Source organism: Mauremys mutica, chromosome 4, assembly GCF_020497125.1.
Source record: "Mauremys mutica isolate MM-2020 ecotype Southern chromosome 4, ASM2049712v1, whole genome shotgun sequence".
NCBI lineage: Eukaryota > Metazoa > Chordata > Testudines > Geoemydidae > Mauremys > Mauremys mutica.
This window is the reverse complement of record NC_059075.1, coordinates 130,611,101-130,629,024: the sequence shown is the minus strand read 5'-3', so window position 1 is coordinate 130,629,024 and position 17,924 is coordinate 130,611,101. Positions and strand designations below refer to the sequence as shown.

At 55.2% G+C, this 17,924-nt stretch overlaps 1 protein-coding gene and 1 long non-coding RNA gene across 11 annotated transcripts in view; one reads left to right on the top strand and one right to left on the bottom strand.

Annotated features, from left to right (window-relative positions):
• Window positions 1-17,924, top strand: part of LOC123369342 (maestro heat-like repeat-containing protein family member 7) — a 1,253,347-nt gene that overhangs the window by 28,718 nt on the left and 1,206,705 nt on the right. The gene's annotated exons all lie outside the window — the stretch shown is intronic.
• On the bottom strand, window positions 6,751-16,244 carry LOC123369368. Its single transcript, XR_006579014.1, has 2 exons — window positions 16,118-16,244; window positions 6,751-7,343 (listed from the first exon to the last, which is right to left on the bottom strand). It is a non-coding gene; the product is annotated as an uncharacterized LOC123369368 (long non-coding RNA).

Genomic DNA, 17,924 nt, shown 5'->3' with positions numbered 1-17,924 from the left:
TTCTTACAGTTAGGAAGTTTTTCCTGAGGCTTAATCTATATCTGCTGTGCTGTAGTTTGACCCCATCGCCTCTTGTCCTGCCCTCTGTGGCAAGAGAGAACAACTTTTCTCTATCTTTTTTTATGGCAGCCTTCCAAGTATCTGAAGACCATTATCTAGTCCCCCCCTTAATCTCCTCCTTTCCAAACAAAACATAGCCAGTTCCTTCAGCCTTTTTTTCTTATGGCTTGTGTTCCATCCCTCTGATCATCTTTGTCACTCGCCTCTGGATCCTTTCCAGTTTCTCCACATCCTTTCTAGACATTGGTGACCAAAACTGGACACCGTACTCCAGCTGAGGCCTAACCAGCACTGAGTAGAGTGGTACTATCGCCTCCCATGACTTGCATGCTATACCCAGGGGCGGCTCTAGTAATTTCGCCGCCCCAAGCAGGGCGGCACGCCACGGGGGGTGCTCTGGCGGTCGCTGGTCCGCGGTTCCAGTGGACCTGCTGCAGACGTGCCTGCGGAGGGTCCGCTGGTCCCGCGGCTCCAGTGGAGCATCCGCAGCCATGCCTGCGGGAGGTCCACCGGAGCCGCGGGACCAGCGGACCCTCCGCAGGCACTCCTGTGGGAGGTCCACCGGAGCTGCCTGCTGCCCTCCCGGCGACAGGCAGAGCGTCCCCTGCGGCTCTCATTGCCGCCCTAAGCGCGCGCTTGGCACGCTGGCGTCTGGAGCCGGCCCTGGCTATACCTCTGTTAATGCAACTTAAAATTGCATTTGCTTTTTTTGCAACAGCATCGCATTGCTGACTCATGCTGTGGTTGTGATCCACCACAGCTCCCAGATCCTTCTCAGCTGGTTATCCTCCATTCTGTATCTGTGCATTTGCTTTTTCTTCTCTAAATGTAGCACCTCACATTTGTCTTTGGTAAATTTCATTTTGTTATCTATAGCCCTGTGACGCTGTAGGGAGAGGGATGGATTGACCTGGAAATGGGCATTAGGCACCTAAATCCCTTTGCAGCCCTGGGCCTAAGCAACTTGCCTGAGGTCCTGCAGGGAGAGCTGGGAATTGAGTCAGGTCTCCAGCCATTGCCTTAGCCACACCGCCGCCCTTCCGCGAGCAGCCAGGGCAGGGAAGCGTTCAGCACGCACGGCCTCCCTGGCCTCCGGTAACTAGGCTAGTGGCTTCCAGCTCCCGTAACTGTGTCCGGCTCGCCCCGGCCCCTCTTGTTTTGCAGGTGTGTTGGGACACCCTCAGCAGTGCCGCCCAATTCCTGAGGTGGCACCAGCTCAGTGGCCTCATCCAGCACAAGGAAACCTGGCGAATCTGTGACTGCCTGGTGAGGGAGCCCTCTGGCCATTCACTGCACAGCCCTCGCTGGCAGAAGTGGAGGAATCAGTGGATAGAGCACCCCCGATTGCCTGGCTCTGTGCCCACACTGAGCCCCAGCCCCGGGACCACACCTGGCCCTGGGTGTGGTCCCTCTGCGTGATCCTCCCAGCACAGGAAGGAGGGGCAAAAACAGGACGTGCGCTCCACACACCTGGAAGCTGGCCTGTGGGACGGAAAGGCCTTTAATAATCTTGTGCTCCCTTGTTCTGGCTCCTAGGTGACGCGCTACAATGGGAGAGCTGATGACTTCCTGGGCCAGACCATGGCCTTCCTGCAGAACCCACAGACTCCAGTTAGGGAAGCAGCCATCAGGTTCCTAGGTAACCACAGAGCAGAGGGGTCCCTTTAGCAGAGGGGCTGGATCTGGTCCCAGGCTCTCCTCAGTCCCTGCCAGCAGCGAGAAGTGATCCCTGGGCTCCTGATTCCCTAATGAAGGCGAAGGGGTGTCAGAAACCCACAGGAGCAAGCTCACCCCAAACTGCCCTGATCGGCTGATGGGACCCCTCTAAGCCCACTGCTCCTCATGCAGTCCCCATTCTCCGCCCCCACCCCACCATGGGCTCTTGGTAGTGGACCTTCAAGGCGCTGTGCTCTCCTTTGGCAACCAGCCCTGTAGCCATCTCTGGGGACTCGCCCTTTCCCCTGGGGATTCAGGAGCGTGTCCTGGCCAGTGAGGGGCGGGGGAAAGCCGCGGTGCTTGCAGGGTGACAGGCTCTTTAACACCCTCGCTGGGGACGCGGGGATGTGATGAGCTGTTTGTGTGTGTAGGGCTCACTGCCCGGCAGCTGGACCAGGGGAGCCAGGACAAGTTGAACGCCATCTGCAAGAGTGAGTGGTCCCGCTTTGAGTACTGAGCACTAGGGGGATGAACGGCCCAGGGCTGCAGGGTGGGTTCAATCTCCGACGCCAGCAACGTGGTCACAGGCGAGAGCCACAAGGGGATGCAAAATGTAAATCCCCAACCCCCTGATCAGCTGCCCCCTCACCCTGTCGTGTCTGCTGGTTGGCATGTGCCCAGGCACTTAGCCCTGACCTCAGAGCTGCGGCCTGGTAGATCCCCAAACTGGGCCTGAGCTGGCTGGCCTTTGCAGATGATTGCCCCCCCCCAAACACAGCCATTGCACTCCAAACACATTGCTGCCTCCCCCCTTGCACTCACTAGCCCAGTGTTTGGAGCAGTCACCTCCACGTGGGACACCTGGGGTCAAGCCACTGCTCCAAATGAGGCTGAAGTGACGTCCGGTCACCTACCTCCCTGCTGCGTGTCCAGACCCCTGGGCAGCACAGGGCAGAGCAGCATCTCCACCACATTTGTTCGGGAAAAGGGAAGGGTGGGTGACATAGCTCAGACTCCTCACTCCCAGAGCAGATTCACAGCTGGGCCTCCCAACCGGAGCTAGAGAATGGCTGAGCTCCCTCCTCGGCATTTCCTGGAGGGCAGCAGGGCACCTGAAGTTAGGCGGCGCCTAACAATACCCAAGCCCCCTTTGTGACTCTCCCCCTCTCTAGGCCTAAGTGCCCATCTGTGCATTGGGGGGGGGAAGGGGGAGGGTAAATACAGGCAGGGATGAGGCTCTCAGATACTGCAGGGATGAGGCAGTCCTAGAAATAGTGAGTGAATGGGGTTCATTGGGACTTCTTGCCTGTGTCTGGAGGCTCCCCCAGCTGTGGAGGGCGGCGGGGATGTTTAGTGAGGGTTGCTGGTTGTTCCCGCTAGTCCCCTGCCTCCTGCCACCTGGCCTGCTGCCTCCTTGTCATGGGCCGAGAGGTACAGAGCTGGCTTGGCCTGCCGGGGCTCTCCAGAGTGCCATGGCTCTGACCTCCATTTCCTTCCTTTCAATCTTAGACCTCAAAGACTTGCAGCAGGACAGCAAGTCCTCAGTCCGATGCCTGGCTTCTCAGACCATCTTCATCCTGGAGGCCTTCAAGAACCAGCCTCCAGCCTGCTGCAGCCTATGGACATTCGTCCATAGGATAAGAACAATGTGCACTGCGGAGAGCCCGCTCATTGAAGCTGCCCAGCTGCCCTTGCTCTGGGAACAGCCAGCCTCCCTTCTCTGGGGGCTTGGTGCATGAGAGCCCACCTGGAGCAAGGTGGAACACATGGCTTCTTCCCAATTGGCCGCCTGCGCTGCCCAGCCATGTGAGTAGTTAACTGCTCGATAGCTTTCATCATCATGTACTTTTTGACAGGTTTCCATGCACCGTGTTGCATTTACGTCCTGTCCTCTGTCCCCATTTCCAGTCGTGTACGTTTTTGATGCCGTTGGCCATTTTGAAAATTTGTTTTGTATTATTTTTCTGTGTTTGGCCGGGGGAAGGTTGTGTGCTTGTGTTTTGACATATTTCGAGAAAAAGTACGAATGAGTAGAAAGAGAGGCTGTAAAGGGTTTGCAGTCCCCCCCCCAGCCCCCACCGTCCGTCCATCTGGGTGGGAGACCACACCCCTTCCTATGATACTTCCGGGTACGTTGGTTCAGGGGAAAATTAGCTCAGTGTTAATGGCTCTAGCCTGCAGTCAGGCCAAGTAACGGTAGAGAGTCTGTTTGCCCGGGGCCCTCAATCAGGGCAGGGCATCAGTCGAGAAGGGGATCTGGCCTACAGTCAGGCAGGCAGAGCAGCAGGAGGTCCATTTGCCTGGCCCTTGATCAGGGTAGGGCAGCAGTCAAGTAGGGGGGCTCTGGCCTACAGTTCGGCAAAGCTGTCGCAGTCTAGGGGAGGTTAGCTCTCTGGTGGGAATGTCAGCACAACCATTTGGCATCTGGATTCAGGTCGGTGCCAGACCAATTCAGGCCTCCTGACAACCAGGGGGGAGGCTGCCACACCTGACGTTGAGGTGGTAGGGGCAGAGGAACTCAGGTCCTCCCATTCCACTGCGTCCCAGCCCAGGACCCTAACAGCGGTGGAGTTGTCCGCCACTGGGTCAGCGGGGAAAGTCCAGCTGCAACACGCTGGCTGGCTTGTAGTCAATAACACAGCCAAACCTAATTCTGCTTCCCTTGGCTCCATCCGACACACCCATTCCGTGTGTACATGGGTTCCAGGGTTGTTGTTCGCTTCGCTGGGATAGACAGCTAGTGGCAGCCCCCCCAGCTCCTCGGAGATCCTGGCGTCTGGCAGCTTTGTCAGCACCTCTGGGTCTCTGTCAGGAGAGCGGTCTCTGTTAGGTCTGGGCTCACGCAACGGGGAAGAGACGTCCTGCTCCTCAGGCAGCCCTCCCCCGACTGAGCTGGAGGACCAGCCTTTTATAGTTCCGCTTCCTGTCCCACCCCTCTGCTTCCAGCGGGGAGGCCATGCAAGTCCCCGTTCTACCCACCAGGGGGGCGTTCACGGATCCCTCCCTGTCTGTCAGGGCAGGAGACTATGCCCTCTCGCTACAGAGGCCTTAAAGAAAAGGAGTTTTAAAAAAAGAAAGATTGCTTAGGCTTAGAGGAAAAAAGGAAAGAAAGGTTATCTTAAATAGAAGAAAGAGGGGAAACTAGAGAAAGCAACAAGAGAGAGGAGTTTGTAAGAACGTGGTAAAAGGTTATTTTTGTTGGGACTAAAAAATTATAAGAGTAAAAAAAATTGAACTCAATTTAAAAAACCAAAAGCTAATTAAATAGAATAGGAAATATAAAGGAAGGTTGAGAAGGTCGGGTGAAAGAACTCACATGGCAGAATAATTAGCGAGAGATTCTGTGTCAGTGACATAGGGCTGTGTAAAGTACAGAAAACAACAAGAGAGAGAAAGATCCCTTTTTGTTAATAAGCAGAAAACAGAGCTGTGCAAAAGAGAGAAAGATCCTTACCATTTCCCGCCGTTGTTCAGCCATCGTCAACCGAGCAGCACAGCTTCCGCTGCAAACTGTGCTCTCCCATTCTTGCATCAGTAGCAAATTTCTCCATGTTCTCGGTGCTGGGCTCCAGTGAAAGCTACAGAAGGAAACCATTTCCCGCCTTTTATCAGCCATCTTGAACCAAACAGCTCTCCTACGTTTCATGCCATTTTTCCAGGATTACCCATGCAGGCACCATAGCACGGCAAGTATGTAGCCCACTCAGATCTCTGCTGCAGTCTTGACCATTGTAAATACCTCACGCATTATCCAGCAGTATGTGAAGTTTCTGCAAAAATGGGCGAGGAAGCGACGACAGCGCGATTACTGTACTGATGAGGACATGGACACCTCTGTTCCTAGAAGCACAGCATGCAGCGATTGGGAGATCATGGTGGTGTTGGGCCAGGTTCATGCCGTGGAATGCCAATTTTGGGTCCAGGAAACAAGCACAGACTGGTGGGACCACATAGTTTTGCAGATCTGGGATGATTCCCAGTGGCTGTGAAACTTTCGTATGCGTAGGGCCACTTTCAGGGAACTTTGTGACTTGCTGTCCCCTGCCCTGAAGCACAAAGACAGCAAAATGAGAGCAGCCCTCACAGTTGAGAAGTGCGTGGCCATAGCACTGTGGAAGCTTGCAATGCCCAACAGCTACCAGTCAGTCAGGAATCAGTTTGGAGTGGGCAAATCTACCGTAGGGGCTGCTGTGCTGCAAGTAGCCAATGCAATCATTGACCAGCTGCTATCAAGGGTAGTGACTTTGGAAAATGTGCAGACCATTGTGGATGGCTTTAATGCGCTGGGGTTCCCTAACTGCAGTGGGGCGATAGACAGAACGCATATCCCTATCTTGGCCCCGGCACACCGGGGCGGCCAATATGTAAACTGTAAGGGGTACGTTTCCATGGTGCTGCAAGCACTGGTGGATCACAAAGGACATTTCACTGACATCAAGGTGGGATGGCCGGGAAAGTGCATGACGCTCGCATCTTCAGGAACTCTGGTCTGTTGGAACAGCTGCAGGAAGGGACTTACTTCCCAGACCAGAAAATTACTGTTGGGGATGTGGAAATTCCTATAGTTATCCTGGGGGACCCAGCCTACCCCTTAATGCCATGGCTCATGAAGTCGTACATAGGCACCCTGGACAGTAGTAAGGAGCAGTTCAACTATAGGCTAAGCAAATGCAGGATGGTGGTCGAATGTGCTTTTGGACGTTTGAAAGAGCGCTGGCGCAGTTTACTGACTTGGTTAGATCTCAGCACAACCAATACTCCAATTGTAATTGCTGCTTGTTGTGTGCTCCACAATATCTGTGAGAGTAAGGGGGAGACGTTTATGGCGGAATGGGAGGTTGAGGCAACTCACCTGGTGGCCAATTTCGCACAGCCAGAGAACAAGGCGATTAGAAGAGCGCAGCAGGGTGCGCTGTGCATCAGAGAAGCTTTGAAAGACAGTTTCATGATTGGCCAGGGTACAGTGTGACACTTGTGTTTGTTTATCTTGAAGTTACCCGCCCCCTATATATATGAAAGGAAATAAAGTCACAATTGTTTAAAAACCATTCTTTAGTATTCATTGCACAACACATGGAGAGAAATCAGAAGGTAAATGGGGGGAGGAGGGGTTGGGTTATGGGGGTGGAGAAGAAGGGAAGGAGAAGTCCAGAAACCAAATCAAAAGTTCACATATGCCAACTTTCTGCTGCTTGGGTGAGCCTCTGGGGTTGAGTGTGTGAGTCCCCTTAGCCTCCGCCGTCATGTTCTTGGGTGTCTGGGTGAGGAGGCTATGGAACTTGGGGAGGAAGGAGGGCAGTTATACAGGGGCAGCAGTGGCAATCTGTGATCTTTCTGCCTTTCCTGCATTAGATCCACCATACAGGGCAGCATGTCAGTTTGCTCCCCCATGAGCTCGACCATAGTGTCCTGCCTGCTCTCATCGCGTGCGTCCCTCCTCTCTTCGTGTTCCTGTAATGCATTACGTGACTGCGCAATTTACCACCACGCATTCAGCGGGGCCCTATCAGCGCTGGAGGACTGCATGAGCTCGGCGAATATGTCGTCCCAAGTTCCTTTTTTCTGCCTTCTAATCTGGACCAGCCTCTTGGATGGAGTAGATTGGGGCTGCGTTGAAACATTTGCACCTGCAGAAGAAAAAGGAAGAGTAGTATTTTAAAAGATACATTTCAGAGAATAAAGGACACACTCTTTCTCAGTGAAACAGGCAATTCATAGTACACAGCACATCACACACAGCCGGGCAACAGAATTCAGCTTGCAGCCAGCCATGGTAAGCCCTAGGGGCACGCGGGGTTCTGTTTCTTCGGCATTCATTTCAATACTTTCAAACTGCTGGGCCCCCTTTCTCATAGCAAGCAATGCCTGGTAGCTTTGCAGTATAAAAGGAGGTCCTGCAGGCTCTCTGGGATGATTGCTTCACACAACACACACACACACACAGACTCGCACCCACTGCGTGGCTCCGATGAGGCTCTGAGCAGGGATGAGCCCTTTAAACTAAACGCAAACAGCCCAACGTGGCTGTGTTTTCCCCACCCCCCACCCCGCCACCGCATGGCTCCGATCAGGCTCACTCGCCAGAAGTACCTTCTCCAGGATCATGGAAGTGGGGGTGGGGGCTATTGGCTCCTGCATTAAGAATAGTTTCCTGGCTAGGGATGAAAATGGATTCCCCACTTGCCGCCTGTGCACTGTCCTCCTCCTCCTCCTCTTCATCCTCCAATAACTCATCCTCCTCGCTCCGTTCAACTTCCTCCTTGGAGATATCAACGGACAGTGGTGGGGTAGTGGTGTCGTCACCCCCATAACTGCATGCAGCTCACGGTAGAAGCGGCATGTATGCGGCTGTGACCCACAGCGCCCATTTGCCTCCCTGGCATTTTGGTACGCTTGCCTGAGCTCCCTGATTTTTGTACAACACTGCTCTGTGTCCCTGGAGTAGCCTCTTTCCGTCATGGCCCTGGAGACTTTAGCGTACGTATTTGCGTTCTTTTTTTTTTAACGTAGTTCTGCCATAACAGATTTTTCTCCCCAACATTCGATGAAATCCAGTACCTCCCATTCGGACCATTCTGGAGCTCATCTGCGAATCCGGGACTGCGTGGTCTCTTGTGATGGTGCTCTCTGCATGATTGCCTATGATAGTGGACTGTGCTGCTGGTCACCTGTGCTGCTGGTGACCAAACAGGAAATGAAATTCAAAAGTTCCTGGGGCTTTTCCTGCCCACCTGGCTAGTGCATCAGAGTTGAGAGTGTTGTCCACAGCAGTCACAAGGAAACATTCTGGGATACTTCCCGGAAGCCAATAACTTCGAATTGCATCCACACTACTTTTAATCCGGGATTGCGATCTCGATTTAAGCGCTACTCTACTTGCCGAGGTGGAGTACAGAAATTGGATTAAAGAGCCCTTTAAATCGAAGAAACCAGTTTGGTCATGTGGAAGGAATGATTTTTTTTTCTCCAAATTAACTCGGCTAATTCCGAAATAAATGACTAGTGTAGACCAGGCTTGAGAGAGGGAGAGTATAGAAAACAGCAAGAGATCGTTTTTGGTTAGTGAGAGAAGGACAGTATAGAAAGCTACAGGGAGGGGACACAGGGGAGAGAGAACTTACCCTTGTGGCTGCCTCTGGGAAAAGAGGCTCACAGCCGCCAGCATGGTTATCTCCGCCTCTCGGGATAGCTAGATAGATAGATGTGGTGTATGGAGATAGATAGATAACCCTATTGGCTTTACGCTCTTTTACATTTTATGTGATTTTTTCTCTAATCTCAGCTCCTTGAACTTTTTCATGGTCCAAAGCGAACAACAACCCTGGAACCCATGCACACATGGAATTGGTGTGTAGGAAGGAGCCCAGGGAAGCTGAACTGGGTTCAGATGTGTTATTGACTACAAGCCAGCCAGCGTGTTATGGTTGGACTTTCCCTGCTGACCCAGTGGCGGACCACTCCACCGCTGTTAGGGCCCTGAGCTGGGACGCAGTGGAACGAGAGGGCCTGGGTTCCTCTACCCCTACCACCCCAACGTCAGGAGTGGCAGCCTCCCCACCTGGTTGTCAGGAGGCCTGAATTGGTCTGGCACCCGCCTGAATCCGGATGCCAGACGGTTGTGCTGACTCTCCCACCAGAGAGCTAACCTCTCCTAGACTGTGACAGCTCTGCTGGACTGTAGGCCAGAGCCCCCCTACTTGACTGCTGCCCTACCCTGATCAAGGGCCAGGCAAATGAACTTCCTGCTGCTCTGCCTGCCTGACTGTAGGCCAGAGCCCTTTCTTGATTGACGCCCTGCCCTGACTGAGGGCCCCGGGCAAACAGACTCTCTACCGTTACTTGGCCTGACTGCAGGCTAGAGCCATTAATACTGAGCTAATTGTCCCCTGAACCAAGGTACCCCCGGAAGTATCGTAGCGAAGGGGCATGGTCAAGGGGCTGACGGCGCCGGAAATGGGGACAGGGTGTGGAAACCTGCCAAAAACCATATGGTGATGAAAGCTATCAAATGGTTAACTACTCTGTAATGGGCCGGTGTGGCTCCCCTCCTCCCCTGGGAGGGTTGAGCCCCGGACACCGGAAGGAGCGGGGCTACAGAACAGTGAGCCCGCCCCTCAGAGGGTCAGGCGGCGACCCAGAAGTATAAAAGCCGGCCATCTGAGCTCAGTCAGAGCCCAGCCACCGCCGGGAGCAGACCTGCCAGAGGGAGCTCGTGACTGGGAAGCCACTGGGGCCCAGAGCAGTTGCCCGGACTGGCCGGAGCTTCCCCTCGCTCGCTACCGGGAGGACCCGCCGGAGCTTCCCCGTGCCACCTACGACGAGGAGCCACCAGAGACTTCCTCTCTCCGCTGTTGTTACCCCGAGGAACCCCCGGAGCAGCACTGGCCGGACTTCCCCGAGGAACTGCCGGATCTACCCCCCCCGGGCTGCGAGGAGCCCATGCTGTGGGACTTCCCGGGAGTGGACGCCGCGGACCAGGTAGGGCCAGAGGGGGAAATTGGAAGTGGCCGGGGGCAGCCGACCCTAGTCAGGCTGCAGATCAACCCATATCCATGTCAGTGTGTTGCGGTGAGGATCCCCACTGACCGTCAGCCGTGGTAGCCGCTGCCTAGGACCCCGGGCCAGGACGCAGTGGAGTGAATGGGCCTGCGTCCCCCCTGCCACCCCACTCATGGGTGGCAGTTTTCCCCCTCACCCCAGTGCTCAGCCCCTGCCCCAAAGGGCCTGAGCCTCCTAGACTGTTTGCTGCTCAGCCCCTGCCCCAAAGGGCCTGGGCCTGCTGAACTATTTGTACTGTTGCTCAGCCCCTGCAGCAAAGGGTCTGGGCCTTCTTGAACTCTTTGTGTCGCTGCCCCACCCCTGCACCAGAGGGCCTGGGCTTGCTTGAACTCTTTGTGTTGTGGCCCAGCCCCTGCAACAGAGGGCCTGGGCCTCCCCAAACTGTTTTATATTGTTGCTCAGCCTTGCAACAGAAGGCCTGAGCCCTAATTGACTCGTGTATTGTTCCTCAGTGTAACGGGCCGGTGTGGCTCCCCTCCTCCCCTGGGAGGGTTGAGCCCCGGACACCCACGTTTACAGTTGGTACCAGAAGTGGGGAGTCGAACCCTTGCCTCTGTGAGAAGGGGCCGGTAGGTGGGTGGTGATTCACCCCCTTCCTAGCCAGGAACATGGATATGCAACGGCTGTTCCAGCTGCTGGTGGAGAGCCAGGAGCGGCAGCAGGCAGCCCAGCTGCAGCAGCAGCATGCCGCCCAGCTGGAGCAGCAGCAGCAAGGAGATGCCGCCCAGCTCCAGCAACAGCAGCACGCAGCTCAGCTGGAGCAGCAGCAGCAGCTAGTACAGCAGCTGGGGAACCAGCTGCAGCACCTCATGGGCCCCGCACCCCGCCCCGCCGACTGGCCAGCAGGGGAGGGCACTGGGGGGGGGGCCCACGTTCGGCTGCCCCCCTGCGCCTGACCAAGATGGGCCCGGACGACGACCCCGAGGCCTTCTTGGTCATGTTTGAGCATGTGGCCCTTGTCGCGGGGTGGGCCCGAGACCAATGGGCCACTCTTTTGGCTCCGTATTTGACTGGGACGGCCCAAGCGGCCTACTGCGGACTGGCGACAGAAGAGGCCAGAGACTACGACCGAGTAAAAGCTGCGATCCTGGACACTTTGGACGTCAGCCCAGAGACCTTTAGACAGCGGTTCTGGCGCCAGACCTACCCTGCGGGCGTCCGTCCCCGGATGGTGGCCCAGACCTTGAAGTAGGCCTGCCACGGTGGCTGCAACCAGAGGTCAGGATGGTGGAGGAGGTCACCGAGCAGGTTGTCTTGGAATAATTTGTCCATACCTTGCCGGCCCGGGGAAGGGCCTGGGTACTCCGACACCGGCCGGCGACCCTGGCTGACGCCGTCTCACTGATGGAAGGCTTCCTGGCTGCGGAAACCTCCATAGGACCCACCTTCCAGTCACCTACCTCCGGGCCCGAATGCCCCATAATTGAGAAGAAGGCGACCAACCTGGGCAGCCAGCGAGGTCCAGACCATGGATCAGAATCCCGGCCGGTGTCCCAGACCCAGTGCTCAGACGCGGCTTCCCGGCTGGCAACCCCGGCCTTCAATCAGGGGGCCCCGAGGGCCCGTCGGAGCCCCCCAAAGTACCCGAGTGGCCCTCCCTCGGAGCGGGTGTCCCGAGCTCGGTCCCCTGCTTTGGATGCGGGAAGGTGGGGCACCTACAACGGGACTGCCCCGAAATGGACTGTAGCTTTGGGCAGGTCTATGCAGGGGCCGGCCGGACCCGATTACCACAGGTCCCCAAACTCACGGTCCCGGTGATGGTTGGGAACCAAGCCACGCAGGCTTTGATTGACTCTGGGTGCGGCCAGACGTTGGTGCGCCAGGCTCTGGGACCCCCGGTCGACCCCCCGTTTGAAGCCGATCCGTCTGCAGTGCATTCATGGAGACGTCCGGCCCTACCCGAGCGCTCGAGCCCGACTAACAGTGGGTGGTATCACCCGACAATTAGTAGTCGGCTTGGCGCCCCGCCTGGCGTACCCTGTGATTCTGGGGCGGGACTGGCCCGCCTTCGAGGAGCTCCTCCGGTCAACGCCGGCGTTAGAGGCCGAGCCCCAGGAGCATCCGACAGAGGCGGAGAAGGACGGTGAGGAGAACGAAGCAGGAGACCAAGAAGCCGGTGGACCACCGGGGGAGGCCCTAGCCGAACCCCGCTTCGACACCGAATTCTGCCGCGACCAACGCGCAGACCCTACTCTTAGCCGGGCCTATGAGCAACTCGCGGCCGTAGACGGGTCCGTGATCGATCCTCATTGGGCCACCCAGTGGCCCCATTTCGAACTACGCCAGGACAGACTCTACCGGGTCGACAGAGACCCCCGCACACGGGAACCGCAAACGCAGTTGCTAGTACCCGCTGTCACCGGCGAGCCGTGATGAGGTTGGCCCACGATGTACCAGCCACCAGACATCTAGGGCATGAGAAGACCCTGGCCTGAATCCTGGCACGGTTCTTTTGGCCGGACTCCACCAAGACGTGAAGCGGTATTGCGACTCCTGCCCAGAGTGTCAGCTGGCCGCGCCGCCTCGGGTACCCAAGGCGCCCTTAGTCCCCATGCTGTTGGTTGAGACCCCGTTCGAGCGGGTCACCATGGACCTGGTGGGCCCACTCCCCAGAAGCGCGGCCGACTTCCAATACGTCTTAGTCCTCATGGACTACGCCTCCCATTTCCCAGAGGCCATCCCCTTGCGGAGCATCACAGCCTGGACTATTGCTGGGGAGTTGGTAAAGATTTTTGCCCGCGTAGGGTTGCCCAAGGAAATACTAACCGACCAAGGTACTAATTTTACGTCCCGGCTACTCAAACTGGTCTGCAAGCTCCTAGGGGTGAAACAGCTCCACACCTCCATGTACCATCCGCAAACCGACGGGCTGGTGGAGCCGTTTAACCGCACCCTCAAGGACATGCTGAAGAAATTTCCCCCGGGGGAGCTGCGCCACTGAGATCAGTTTCTTCCACCCCTGTTGCTGGCTGTCCGGGAGGTCCCCAGGCATCAACAAAGTTCTCCCATTTGAATTGTTATATGGACGGAGACCACGGCGCCTCCTGGATTTAATGCGGGAGAACTGGGAACAGTCGGCCTCCCCATCCCAGGGCCTCCTCCGGTACGTCCTCCAGTTGCGGGAGTACCTCACTCAAGCAGGTACCCTGGCATGGGAGAACTTGAGGATAGCCCAAGCGAGACAGGGGCGAAACTACAACCGGGATGCGCAGGCATGGGAATTTGCTCCCGGGGACCGGGTCCTACTGCTAAATCATAGGCGGCAGGTTTGTGTAATTTTTGGTGGGGCCCAAAATAGTGGTGCCGCTCCCGCCCTGTAAGCCGATATAAAATGAAGCTACAACACGTCAGTGCCACAAGATTACAAGGGTCAATTACAAGTGGAAAGTCAGAAGCAGCACTTGCCTACTTCAATATACAGTATTATATTTTGTTGCACCTGTTGTGATGAAGTGGGAATGTTCTTAATATTTTCTCTGAATACTGTGTGGGTGCCTCAGTTTCCCCTGCAAGGTGCCAACTGAAGGTGTTGGGGACAAAGATCAGGTGGCCTCCTTGTCCGGAATCAAGACACAAAGGCCAGAGGAGGGAGTGTCAGTTTGGAGCTGGCTGGAGAAATGGGGAGAGGCCCAGAACTTGGGTCTGGGCTCCACACCCCCCAAGATGGACCTGACTGAGGGGTCCTGTTTTCTGTATCCACACGGTCTGTTCTAGACTGTGATCCTGTCATCTAATAAACCTTCTGTTTTACTGGCTGGCTGAGAGTCACGTCTGACTGCAGAGTTGGGGTGCAGGGACCTCTGGCTGCCCCAGGACCCCGCCTGGGCGGACTCACTGCGGAAAGTGCATGGTGTGGAAGGGCATGCTGAATGCTCTGAGGTCAGACCCAGGAAGGTGTAAACTTCTTGCCCTGGAGACAGTCTGCTCAGAGAGGAGGCTCCCCCAGAGTCCTGACTGGCTTTGAAGGAGTGGTTCCTCCAGAGCATCCCAGCATCCCCTTCCACACCATGCGCTTCCTGGAAGTCCGCACCGGCACTAACACTCCCTCCTCTGGCCTTTGTCAAGAAGGCTAACAGCATTTTGGGCTGTATAAGTAGGGGCACTGCCAGCAGATCGAGAGACATGATCATTCTCCTCTATTCAACATTGGTGAGGCCTCATCTAGAGTACTATGTCCAGTTTTGGGCCCCACATTGCAAAGAAGGATGTGGAAAAATTGGAAAGTCCAGTGGAGGGCAACAAAAATGATTAGGGGGCTGGAGCACATGACTTCTGAGGAGAGGCTGAGGGAACTGGGATTGTTTAGTCTGCAGAAGAGAAGAATGAGGGGGGATTTGATAGCTGCTTTCAACTACCTGAAAGGGGGTTCCAAAGAGGATGGATCTAGACTGTTCTCAGTGGTAGAAGATGACAAAACAAGGAGCAATGGTCTCAAGTTGCAGTGGGGGAGGTTTAGGTTGGATATTAAGAAAAACTTTTTCACTAGCAGGGTGGTGAAGAACTAGAATGGGTTACCTAGGGAGGTGATGGAATCTCCTTCCTTAGAGGTTTTTAAGGCCCGGCTTGACAAAGCCCTGGCGGGGATAATTTAGTTGGGGATTGGTCCTGCTTTCAGCAGGGGGTTGGACTAGCTGACCTCCTGAGGTCCCTTCAAACCCTGATATTCTATGATATTCTAAACTGACCACCAAATTTAAGTTGCGTGTTTTTCCTGTCAAGTGAGGACTCTGGGGCAGGGCTGGGGATAAGGAACTTGGGGTGCAGACAAGCTGCCCCAGGGCTAGGGCCAAAGAGGACTCCCCTCCACCCTCTCTGGCAGCAGCAAGCTCCAGGGGAGGGACCCCTTCTGCCCCCCCCCCCCAGTCACTGCAGATGCTCCTAGGGTCCCTCTCAGGTCCAGAAAGCCCACTCGCCTCCCCTGTGGTGGGTACCGGGGGGAGGGGAAGTTGCCATCCCTCACCATAGCCTCACTGGGGATGGGGCTGCCCCTTGCCCAGCATGGTGCAGGAGTGGGGACTGCAGGGTGGTAGCTGGGGAGGGGCACAGTATCACAAAATTCACCCAAGCCCCAGCTGCTCAGGTCTAGGAAGCTCCCCTCCCCAGTGGTGTAGCCAGGTTCTAACATCAGGGGGAGTGAACACGTAAAAAAAGGTGCCAGCCAACATATCCAATTACTAATCAGGCAGTGCTATAACAAGAGATTATGCTATTACCATTATCCAGTCAGCTTGCACACTACTATTTTGAATTAGTGATAATTCAGAGAGAGAGAAAGAAGAAAGCTGAATTTAGAGAACAATTATTAACCAGATTCCTGGTTATCCACCAGCCACTTTGCTCCAGCCCATGGCACAAAGCACCATAAACGTAGTAGAATCTGGCCAAGAGACTATTCACCTCAAATTGGCATCTGCTACACTCCCCCCTCCCCCGCCCCCAGTCCTCACTATTCAGGATGTACTGAGTGAAAAGGTGGCGTTGTGGAAGCATTTAGCAGGCAACTGAGAACTCCTACAGAGCACTGTGCAGCCCCTGAGATCACTGCTGAGTTCTGAGCACTGGGGCTGCAGCTAGTCAGCAGTGAGATGAGGAGACACAACTGGCACCTTAAAGCACCTTTACCCCCCCCCCTTCCTTCACAAGCTGCACTAAGCACCGTTTCACAGCCCTGGGTGCAGCACTGGGGGGGGGGAGTGGGGGGGCAATAACCCAAAGTCACTCCTTTGCCTCCTGGTCCTGCTGATCCCTCAGCCCCTCTGCTGAAGAGAGACCAGGAGAAAAAAACATCCCCCCCCTTCCCTCTCCACCAGCACCAGCTGGGCTTCAGAGCCCCCTTCCCTACCGCGTGGCTGCCTTGCTCTGCACCGGGCTGCCGGGACCAACGGGGCTGCTGCTCCTCAGTCCCCCGCCGCGGGGGGGGGGCTGCGCTGCCGCCCCTCCCGGCAGAGCCCACCCTGGCTCCGGGAGCGGGCAGCTGCGAGCTCCTCCTCCTCCTCTCCCCGGGGGAGCCCGGGCCCGGCAACCAGCCCATGCTGCCTGCAGAGTCCAGAGCCAGCTGGCGGCCACACGCAAAACCCGGTCCGGACTCCAAGTCCGGAGCCCAGTGCTGGCTGCCTGGAAAGGTTCTGATTTTGTAAAATGTGCTCAAAGGGGAGCGGCTGCTTCCCCCCTTCCACCCCACTATGCTACTGGGTGGGCGGGGATGCTCCGGGGCTGGGGATGATGGTAGTGGCAGCCAGGGGCCAGTGCCTGCTCCAGGCAGGGCCAGGGGAGAAATCCAGCTCCAGATATTGGTGGAGCACAGCCCACAGCTCTGAATATTCCTGGGGCTGGAGCTTCCTCCATTACTGATCTCCTTCTCCTTAGCTGGTGAGTGGGCAGGGCAATCAAAAGCAGCTGGATCCTCTCTGGGGCCCAGCTCTCCATTTACACCAGCTGAGGAGTTAACCCCCTGTCTGATGCAGCCTTGAGGCCTGCTCTTCCCCAGATTCTAATGGCAAGTACTTCAGGAAAGAGGGCACCCATCACGGCTCCTTGGAGGATGTTGTGAGACATCCCTGCTGAGTGGCAGCTGGGGCTGTTGTACCAGCTGCTGTTAAATGAGTGTGACTGGTGCCTGACTCAGGATCTGCAGTAAAATCTCCCCATCTTTCTGGAAAACCACTAAGAGGCTCAGAGCGGATGTCCAGGTTTGTCATGAGTGCTGAATGCACTCCCACAACCCCAGCCCCACCCCAGCAGATGATTTGGAGAGGTCAGTCAGTCCAGGAAGTTCTTGCTATGCTTTTCCTGTGGTACTAATGCCCCTGTCTGCAGAACTGGGGAGTCACCATTAGTAGGGTTACCACCTGGCTGGTATTAGACCAGCCTGGCTGGTATTTTTATGGATTTGCCAGCTGCCAGATAAATAATTTAATCTGTTGGGTTCTTTATTTTTTTACAAGGGTCTAAAGATTTGCATGATTATCACAATGCACTGGAATATCTAACGTTAAAAGTTTCTGTCTGCCCACCAACACGCAAATGCACCACGCGGGTGTGAGAGAGGGTTTGAGTCAGGCGAGCGCAAGGAGACGTGCGAGGCATATTAAATAACGGAAGATCAGTGCAGTGGTGCGAGTGATCCTATTACATCACTGGAAAAAAAAACTTGCATCAGAAACTGTACATTCAGTGACACCTGGTGAAATGAAACATATTACAGAGAAAAACAATGAGGAGTCCTTGTGGCACCTTAGAGACTAAATACATTTATTTGGGAATAAGCTTTCGTGGGCTAGAACCTACTTCATCAGATGCATGGAGTGGAAAATATAGTAAGCACATTATTTAAATAGTGTTATTCAAATACAGATAAATACAGTATTTATCTGGCACCTGTTTACTGTATTTTCCACTTCATGCATCTGATGAAGTGGGTTTTAGCCCACAAAAGTTTATGCCCAAATAAATGTGTTAGTCTCTAAAGTGCCTCAAGGCCTCCTTGTTGTTTTTACTGATACAGATTAACCCGGTTACCCCTCTGAAATGGATTACAGAGAGTGGCTGGCAAAATGTGCTGATAAAACAAATACCTGATTGGTAACAATCTTATCTATATGTGTTCTCTCTCTAGATACTCTAGTGGCTGTTCAGGGGTGGGGGGTTGT